Source organism: Phascolarctos cinereus, unplaced genomic scaffold (assembly GCF_003287225.1).
Source record: "Phascolarctos cinereus isolate Bilbo 61053 unplaced genomic scaffold, phaCin_HiC Scaffold_3;HRSCAF=262, whole genome shotgun sequence".
Taxonomy (NCBI): Eukaryota; Metazoa; Chordata; class Mammalia; order Diprotodontia; family Phascolarctidae; genus Phascolarctos; species Phascolarctos cinereus.
This window is the reverse complement of record NW_027555736.1, coordinates 80,862,353-80,871,438: the sequence shown is the minus strand read 5'-3', so window position 1 is coordinate 80,871,438 and position 9,086 is coordinate 80,862,353. Positions and strand designations below refer to the sequence as shown.

The 9,086-nt window shown below is 46.5% G+C and overlaps 1 pseudogene; it reads left to right on the top strand.

The window, feature by feature from the left end:
• The first annotated feature begins 219 nt into the window (after nt 1-219).
• On the top strand, nt 220-1,000 carry LOC110192756 (transmembrane and ubiquitin-like domain-containing protein 1 pseudogene; annotated as a pseudogene).
• Nucleotides 1,001-9,086: the final 8,086 nt, after the last annotated feature.

Genomic DNA, 9,086 nt, shown 5'->3' with positions numbered 1-9,086 from the left:
ATTCACCAGCTGTATGACCCTAGGCAAGTCACTTAACCTCTGCTTGTCTTAATCCACTGGAGAAGGAAATGCAAACCACCCTACCATCTTTACCAAGAAAACCCCAAATGGGGTCACAAAGAGTCAGACGTGACTGAGACAATTAAGCAACAACAGGTCACTTTAATAAATGCTTATTGAGGGGGTGTCTGACATGGAGATGGACCAGCGGCAGGTGCCATGGCCCTGATTGAGGGGGTGAAGGACGAGATGACTGCCCTTTTGGGAGCACTCCTCTGTCTCCTAGTGCTGGGCCTGGCCTGGATCTCTACACATACCTCAGAACAAGGTGATCCACTGCCCCAGGACTCAGGGACCCCCTCCCCAACACAGTGCAGAGAGGCTGCAGTACCCACAGTCAGCAATAGCCAGGATGCTTCGGGATCTGAGGCCCCCACAGTGAGACACTGAGTACCCAACTTAGAGTCAGAGCCTGGCACAGTACGCCCAGAAGCACCACCTCCCAGCTCTCAGCCAGGACCCTTGGTGCTTAGGGTGAAGTTCCTCAAGGACTCTGGGGAGGTTGCTAGAGCCTGGCCCCAGGATACCACTGGCTCCTTGAAAAGGACCCAGTTTCCAGGCCAGGAACACCAAGTTCGACTCATCTACCAAGGGCAGCTTCTAAGAGATGATGCCCAGACACTAGGCTCACTCCAACTGCATTCTCCACTGCCATGTGGCCGCCAGAGCAGGTCTTCAACACCTCGGCTGCCCACTGGGGTCAGAGACAAGCCCCGAGGGGCTGGGAGTGGGCAGTCTGCTGCTCCCCCTGCTGCTTCTCATACTGACGATGCTTTGGCACTGCCAGATCCAGTCCCGACCCTTCTATCCCCCAAGCGCCCCCCTGGGTCTGGCCGGCCTCGCCCGGCTGCTCAGTGTCCTGGCCCTCACCACGTACCACCACCAGTGCCTGCAGAGCCCAGGGCCAAAGCCAGCCCGGACCCCATTGTCCGTGGCATAGCGGGAGCCGCTGCCTCCCCCGGCCCGCAGCTCGGCCACGCCTCTTTCCCCTGCCCTGGAGCCCAGCTCTGCAGAGGGAGCTGCAGGGGCCCTTGGAGCCCTCCCGGTGTGACCAGCCCTGCTCCCGACTGGCTCCCGGGACCGCAGGCGCCCACCCCCGACTCAGAGAGGCACCTCCCAGCCGAGCAGCTGTTGTCTCTGCCTGGGGGTGCGGGGCATGCCCAACCAAGCCTTTGGGCCCCTGGAACGCCCAGCCTGCCCATGCTCCATGAGAGTTGCCAATGACCCCCAGAGTGGTTGTGCCGCAGCTGGCAGGGGCTGGCAGGACAGGGCCGTGCCGCCGCTCTGCTTCTTTGCATAAACTTCTATTAAACAAAAATGTGAATTCCCAGCAAAAAAAAAAAATGCTTATTGACTGACAACCTCACCGTACATTACTCTCTTGTATTCTGTGGTCCAGCCAAACTAACCATTTCTCTGTTTCTTAAACATGTCACTCAGTCTCCCATCTCCCTGCCTTTGCATTGGCCATCCCCCATGCCTGGAATGCACTCTCTCCTCACCTCCACCTTATAGCATCCCACCTACCTTCTTCTACGTTAATGTCCTCCTTCCCTAACTTCCTTGAATTTATTTTGTATTTCTTTGTATTTCTTCTGCATAAACACATGTATTTGTTGACTCCCCAACTGAACAGAAGATCTTTGAGAGCAGGTATTGTTTCTTTTATCTCTTCATTCATTTAGTTGTTTATTTCTCACTCCCACCTGCATTCTCTAAAATAGTGCCAGGAACATAATTAGCGTTTCACAAATACTTAGTTAACTGATTGATTGAGTCCTGCTCTGAATCCTAAAATCTGCAAGTCTTAAATTTTAGAGATGGCTTAGATGTGAGAACTTAAAAGTCCTGGCTGTTGAGTCTTCGGGAAGCCCTGTGTTTCAAAAGTCTGCCAGAGGATTTGTTAGTGATCTTATTAAACATGTTTTTTTTTCATAAGGCATCTCTGTCCAAAGGACTGAAGCAGAGCCAGTAGGGTCTGTTTGGTGTACAGAGCACAGTTTTTTCCAGGCCACCCACAGTCATGAGGCCCATAGCACCGGGATGGAGGATGGCAAGGGTGGAAAGACCAGGCAATTGCTTTCATCAACTGGTTCCTTTTATCTGGAATACCTCCTCTCCCTATGGCCAAATAGCTAGTCAGACAACATGTTTTGCTCAAATATCTGTTTGCTCAGCTTGTTTCAACATCAAGGCTGTAAGCCCGGGATAGGCCCCCTTCTCATTTGAAACACTCTTTCTTCCTGAGTGGTAATTTGCAAACTGCAATGCAAATCATCTGAATGGATAATGGGCCTCAGTTTAGGATAGGCCTCACCTATCAAAGGAGGCTAATCCCACCTTGCACTTCCTTTCTTACGGGGCTGTTCTGAAGAAAGCACTCTGCAAAATCCAAAGGGTTATAAAAATATGAGTTGTCATGGTCATCATCAATAATCCATGCAATTCGGTAGCTTTAAGGTTCATAATAATTGAACAAGATGCTGCCCCTGGTTGCTAGGAATGTTATTAGACCCAACTTTACTCCAGTAGGTCCAGGTCCATGGAACACACGCTTGACCTAGCTCCTCATGCTCTCCTTTCCGGCGGCTTTAGGCCCTCTTTTGTCACCTCTGTATGTGTAGTTGGAGAACCTCTAGCTTGTCTCTAAACAAAATTGAAGTCTTCAGGCTTTGGAGAAATTACCAGGCCTCAATACTTTCCAGAGAAGCTGAGTCCAAGTCCCCATAGCAGACCGATTTACATAAAGTCTTGGTTACTTTGAGGCCATGGGTAGCACCAGTTAACCGCTGTTAAAGGATCCCCTGAACTTGTCTTTTTGAGCTGCCATGTTTTCCAGAAACTCTGGACCTACAGCATGCCGGAGACCCTGAAAACGTGTCAAGGACAAAGGCCCCCCCCCCAGGTGACATAATTTGTTTTTTGCAACCCAAGCTGAATTCCCTTGGGAGGCAAGACAGGCACCAGCCAGTCTGTGCCGGGCTGCCATAATGCTTGTGCAGCTGGGTCCTTTGCAGATAAGCAGACCCTCCTTTCTTCAGATCCCAAGGGAAAAGAATGCAGCTTTTGCCATGGCCCTGCCCCTCCCCACTGGGAATGGTTTGGTCTCTTTCCCACCTTTCCCCTCCCAGGCCATGCCCCTTTCCTGTTTTCTCCTCCTCCTTCCGTTGGACTGCCATAAATATGCAAATTTCTGTAAGGACTGAGGAGCACTTTGGGTTCCATACCAATGTTCATTTCTCTTGTAATAAACTTGGTTTTCACATAAGTCTCTTGAGTGCCTGTTGACACACCTACTATTGGGAGCTAACATTCCCAAATGAGCCATTTTCTCCGGAATTTTCCTCTCTTCTCTCTTGTGAGTGGTGGCCATTTCAACGTCCGTGGCAGGTCAGTGACAGGAGCAGGGTGATCACAACTGTCAGAGGGGTAGGAAAGACTGATGATTTTGGAACTAGAAGACTTGGATTTGAGTCTCCACTCTGCACCTTATTAACCTTATGACCTCAGAGAAGTCTCTTCAACTCTCTAAGCCTGTTTCTTTACCTGTAAAAGGGGATTATTGTTTGTCCTTCCTTCTTGAAGAGGACCGTGACATCAGGAAGATGGTGCCATGACTTGCAAGTGAATTGGATTTAAGTGAGGGAGGGCTGAGCAAAGTCACCAGCCTCACTCTCTCTTCTGGAGCCATCTGGGTCCAGTGGCAACATATAGATCAGGAGGACTGGAGATAGCCCCCTGTAAAAGGGGAAGAATGATGTTGTGACAATTGAAGGCAATAACTTCTGTAAAGGGTTTTATGACCACAAAGCATCCTATGAATGTGAGTTATTATTAAATTAGGCACTAAAATGCTACAGACTTTTAGATGGGTAAAGGAAGAATTCCCAGGACTTAATATTCTGTAGAATCTCAGAGTTGGAAGGGACCTTAGAAACTATCTGATCCAACCTGTGCCTGAATAATAATTATAGCAATTATTATTGCTACTGTTATTATAGCTAGCATTTATATAGTACCTTAAAGTTTTCAAAGTGCTTTACAAATGTTATTTCATTTTGTCCTCTCAATAACCCTGAGGGAGAGATGTGTTACTATTATCTCCATTTCACAGATGAAGAAACTGAGTCAGTTAGTCAATCAAAATTTATTAAGCACCTATCATGAGCCAGGCACGGTGCTAAGCTATGGGGACACAAATAAAAGCACAAGACAGTCCTCACCCTCGAGGAGCTTACAAGCTAATGGGAGAAGACATAAAAAGAGACTGAAAACAGGGTGAAGAAACGGGTGACTAAGGGAATGATGAGGTCTTGCAGCTGGCTAGGAAATGATAAGATGTCTGCCCTGATTCCTGTCCTTAGAAGAAGGATCTAGGAGGAGCTCCACTCTCTCCAATCAGAAGGAATGAGGGGCTCCAGGGGCAAGGAATACTGAGCAGGTGTGAGTTTCAGAGTCGATGGGATCTTTCAGAAAAATGAATTTCAGGAGATATTAATAAAGTCCAGGAGAGTAGTGAAGTGGGAAACTGAGGCAGACAGAGGTTAAGTGACTTGCCCAGAGTCACCTAGCTAGTGCTTGAGGCAGGATTTGAACTCAAATTGTCCAGTGTACCTTCTAAAACCCCCTCTATAGCACACCCAAGGAGTGATTACTGGGACTGCAAGGAGCTATCCAGTGAAGGGAAGTCAATGCATTACCTTCCAAGAAAGCCGGCCATTCCACTTTGGGATAACTAATAGTTTAGACAATCTTGCCTTACACCAAGCCCCAACTGGTTGCTCTCCGCGACCTTCAAGTCTTCCTTGGAGTCAGAATAAGTAGGTTCTCCGACGTTAGGTTAATTACTTAACCAATCAAATAATCAAGTAAGAAATCAGGAAGCATTCATCAAGCTCCTACTGTGTGCACTGTTCTATGTATTAGAGATACAAAGAATAAAACAATCCCTGCTCTCAAAGAAGTGTATGTTCTAACAGGGGAGACAAGAAACACTATATCAGTACATGCAGAATAAATGTAAAGATAATACACAAAAGTTCAAGGTAGTTAAGTGTGAGACAGTTAGAAAAGAAGGGCACTAGCAGCTTGGGGACATCAGGAAAGGTTTTATGTAGACAGCAACACTTGGGCTGTGCTTTTAAGAAAGAGAGGGATGCTACAGAAGCAAAGATGAGAGAGGAGTACATTAAACCTCCCTAAGCTTCTCTGAGGCAAATTAGAACAAACCTTATCTGTCTGCCATAAAACAGTCTCTAATTTTCCTTCTGCTGAACGCCTGAGAATTTCTTTACCTGTTCCACTACTTGGAGTCCAAGGGCTACAAAAGAGAGGAGAGACATTGGATGATGGTTTGGGGGGATGGCAACGTGAAAAGAAAGGAGGTTTTTTTGCTTGACCATTTGTTGTTGTTGTTGTTGTTTTAATGGGTCAGACCCGGGTACCTAGAAACAGCAGAGGAGCCAATGTGTAAGAAGAGAATAAAGGCGAGGAAAAGAAAGACCCTAGTCACTGGCTATCTTATTCTTTTCCTAAAAGAGGCTGCAGAAGATGCTTTCGTAAGCAGAAACAAGTTGCTCTGCACCCTATGGAGTTTGGAATCAGCTCCATCCCAACACAGCCAACTTTTCAAATGGAAATGAACCAACTGAATGATATTCATAGAGAAGTGCCAGGGTTCTGTAGTTTTTTAAAAGTGTATCTAAAGACACCCATCTGGGGAAAGGGAAATAATATTCTTAGACATCTCTTTCCTCACCCAGAAATAGATGATTCCTTAACTGGTTTCCGGAATTGTACAGTTTTATGTGGGAAATGCCTCTGCTCCTGATGATGAAGTGATTTCCAAAAAGGGCTCACAGAATTGGCTGCTTTCCAGAAGAAGAGGCGGAGAAACTTGGAACCCTCTGGGAACACAGTGGAGACACTGAGAAGAGAGGCCAAGTACGTAAATAACTAATAATACTGGGTGGCTCCAAAGTCTTAGTGACACACTGTAGGAGAAGAGAGATAAGGACAAAGGAGAGTACAAAGGAAAACTTGCTGTAAGACACTGAAAGAGGGAGACAGAACAATGTTCAGGCAGGAAGAAGAGGGTAGGTGTTAGTGAAGGCTTCATGGAGGAGAAGGGGGGGTACATAAAGAGATTGAATCCCCAAGAAGTTCTTCAAAGGAACAAATACGGGAGAGAACAGAGTAGGGGGAGCCACATTCACTCCTGGACAGGAATCTGGGGTTTGACTCCCGCTTTTGCAGGACTTTGGGCAAATGACTTGCCCTCTCTGAGTTTCAGTTTCCCCAAAGTAAAACGGAAGAGCGGGATGGACGATCTCTAAGATTCCTTCCTGTTCTGGACTTCTGCGCTTTTTGTCGATTGTGTTCTTCTTGTATTTTGTAAGCTATCTCCTATGCATCAGTAAGTGTACTCAGAGGTAGCTGGCGCCAGCGTGCTCTTGGCCTTTGTATGAACAGGTCGACCGACCTGCTAGATGCTCCAAATGGATCGCACTTGGGGTGTTTCATTAGATTTGAAACGCCTCCTTTTCGGGGCATTTGAAGGAGTCTATAACCTAGTTCCAACCAACCTTCCCAGTCTTATCTCATATTGCTCCCTCTCTCCCGTTTCCCATTCCTCCCAAACTGAACTGCTTTCTGATCCTTGAATTCTACATTCCATCTTTTGACTCCATGCATGTGTACATCCCTCATCTTTGCCTGCTGAAATTCTTGTCTCCACAAGTGTTTAGCTAAGGTGCCCTCTCCTCCGGGAAGCCCCCTCCCCATGCTGAAAGCGATCTCTCTTTCCTCGGATTTTCTTAGAACATTTTGTCTAGATCTCTCCTTGACCCCATCTTGTGTCATACTTATCTATGGACATGTCACATGCCCCTAAAAGATCCTGGAGGGTAGACCATCTGTTGTCGCTCATCTTTATGGAAGAGACCACATGGTGGTGTTCATAGACTGCTGGATTTGAAGTCAATGAGACCAGGGTGTACCTGTCACCTCCAACACCAACCAACCTCACAATATGCGGCAGGTCATGTCATTTCTTTTTGCCGGATTCATCAATGAGGGTGATAATAATAGCCAGCATGTACAGAGTCTTTTACAATTAGCAAAGCACTTTGCAAAGATGATATCATCTGCTCCTCCCAATGACCCTGGGAGGTGGGTGCTCTTATAGTCTCCATTTTCTAAAGGGGGAAACTGAGGTAGACAGGAGTGAAGTGACTTGCCCAGGGTCACTCAGCTGGTAAATTTTTGAGGATGGATTTGAGCTCAGGTCTTCCCGACCCCTGGTCCAGCTTTTTTTGTACTGTGCCACTTAGTTGCCATAGAAGACAATGCCTATGGCAACTTGTCTCCCAGGGCTGTTGTGAGTTTTACTAAGATGAAATATTTTGCAAGCCTTGAAGTGTTACAAAAATGTTAATTATTATTATTATCATTATCATTATTTCTGGACCATTCCATATGAGAACCAGTTGGAGGAACCTGGAATGTTTAGCTTGAAGAAGAGACCTGATAGCTATCTTCAAATGGTTGGATGGCTGTCATGTGGAAGGAAAACCATCCTTATTCTGACTTGCACCCAAGAGGCAGAACTAAGGCTTATGGGTAGAAGCTGCCTAGTGTGACTTTGACTCTATGTAAAAGAAAGCTTCTGAATAAATAGAGCTATTCCAATGCCTGATGTGTCAATCCTCTCATCCCTGCTACTGGGGAGGCTGAGACTGGTAGACTTCTGGAGCTCAGGAGCTCTGAGCTGCAGTGAGCTAAGCCAATCAGATGTCTGCAGAGGGCCACCAGGGAGGCTGCCTAAGGAGGGACAGACCAGCCCGGGTCAGCAATGGAGCAAGTCAAACCTTCCATGTCAGTCACTAATGGCGTCAGGCCTATGAATGGACTTTGAGCCCTGGAAAAATAGGAGGACATAGTCTCAAAAAAAAATGAGCTATCCCAGAATGGAATGGGCTGCCTGGGGAGATCATGGGTTCTCCCCAACTTGAGGTTTTCAAATGGGGGATGGATGATCCACTGGGAGGTGTTGTAGAAGGCAGAGGGTAGACCAGGGGACCTCTGAGGCCCCTTCCAAATCTTTGATTCCTTGATGATTTGGGACATTTTTGTCTTTGTTTCCTTGGAGTACTGTGCCCTTCTTGGAGAAGGTGCTTTATTTGGTGGATTGAATTGAAACGCAGAAACTGAAAGAACTAAGTGGCCTTATCCACAAGAATGTCCTGGGGGTGTATTTATCCAGTTTAATAATTCATTTCACAGGATCACATTATTGTTGTTCATCTGATCAATGTCATCACAATGTAGTGGATAATGTCTTGACTTGCACCTGACTGGATTTAAGCAAGGCAGAGTTACCCAAACTTGTCAGCCTCACTCTCTCTGTCAAAATCATCAAAGTCCAGTGGCAGGACAAAAGTCAAGATGGCTGGTGATGGCCCAGGATACAGTGGATGCCTTGGCATCTCCAATGTCTGATCAAGCTCTAAGTGCTCCACAGAGCCTGAGGCTCGTGTATGTAGAGCTAGAAAGGAGGTTACAGTGAAATAAATACAGTCAGACTTATAGGTTCAAATCCTGCCTCACACACGTAATGGAACGACCTTCAGTAATTCATTTCATCTCTCTGGGGCCCAGTTTCCTCAGCTAAAAAATAAGAGAATTGGACCAAATGACCTGTAAGATCCCTTCTAGCTCTAAAGCTATGCGGCTATGATATTCTGGTACTGGTCAGGGCTGTGTTGTAGGGATATCACTTTGGCCTCTGTGTAGAGCATGGATTGAAAAGGGGAGAGGCTTGAACAATTAGGAGGCTCTGAATCAGTCTAGGCTAGAGGTGCTAAGGGACTATACTGGACTGATGGATCTGTGAATGGAGAAAGGGAGTGAATGCAAAAAAAAAGGTTATGAAGGTGGAATTGATTAGATTTAACAACTAATTGGATATGGGAAGTGAAGGAGAATGAAATATTAAATGCCCTGCATTTGTGGCCCTGCAGTTGTGA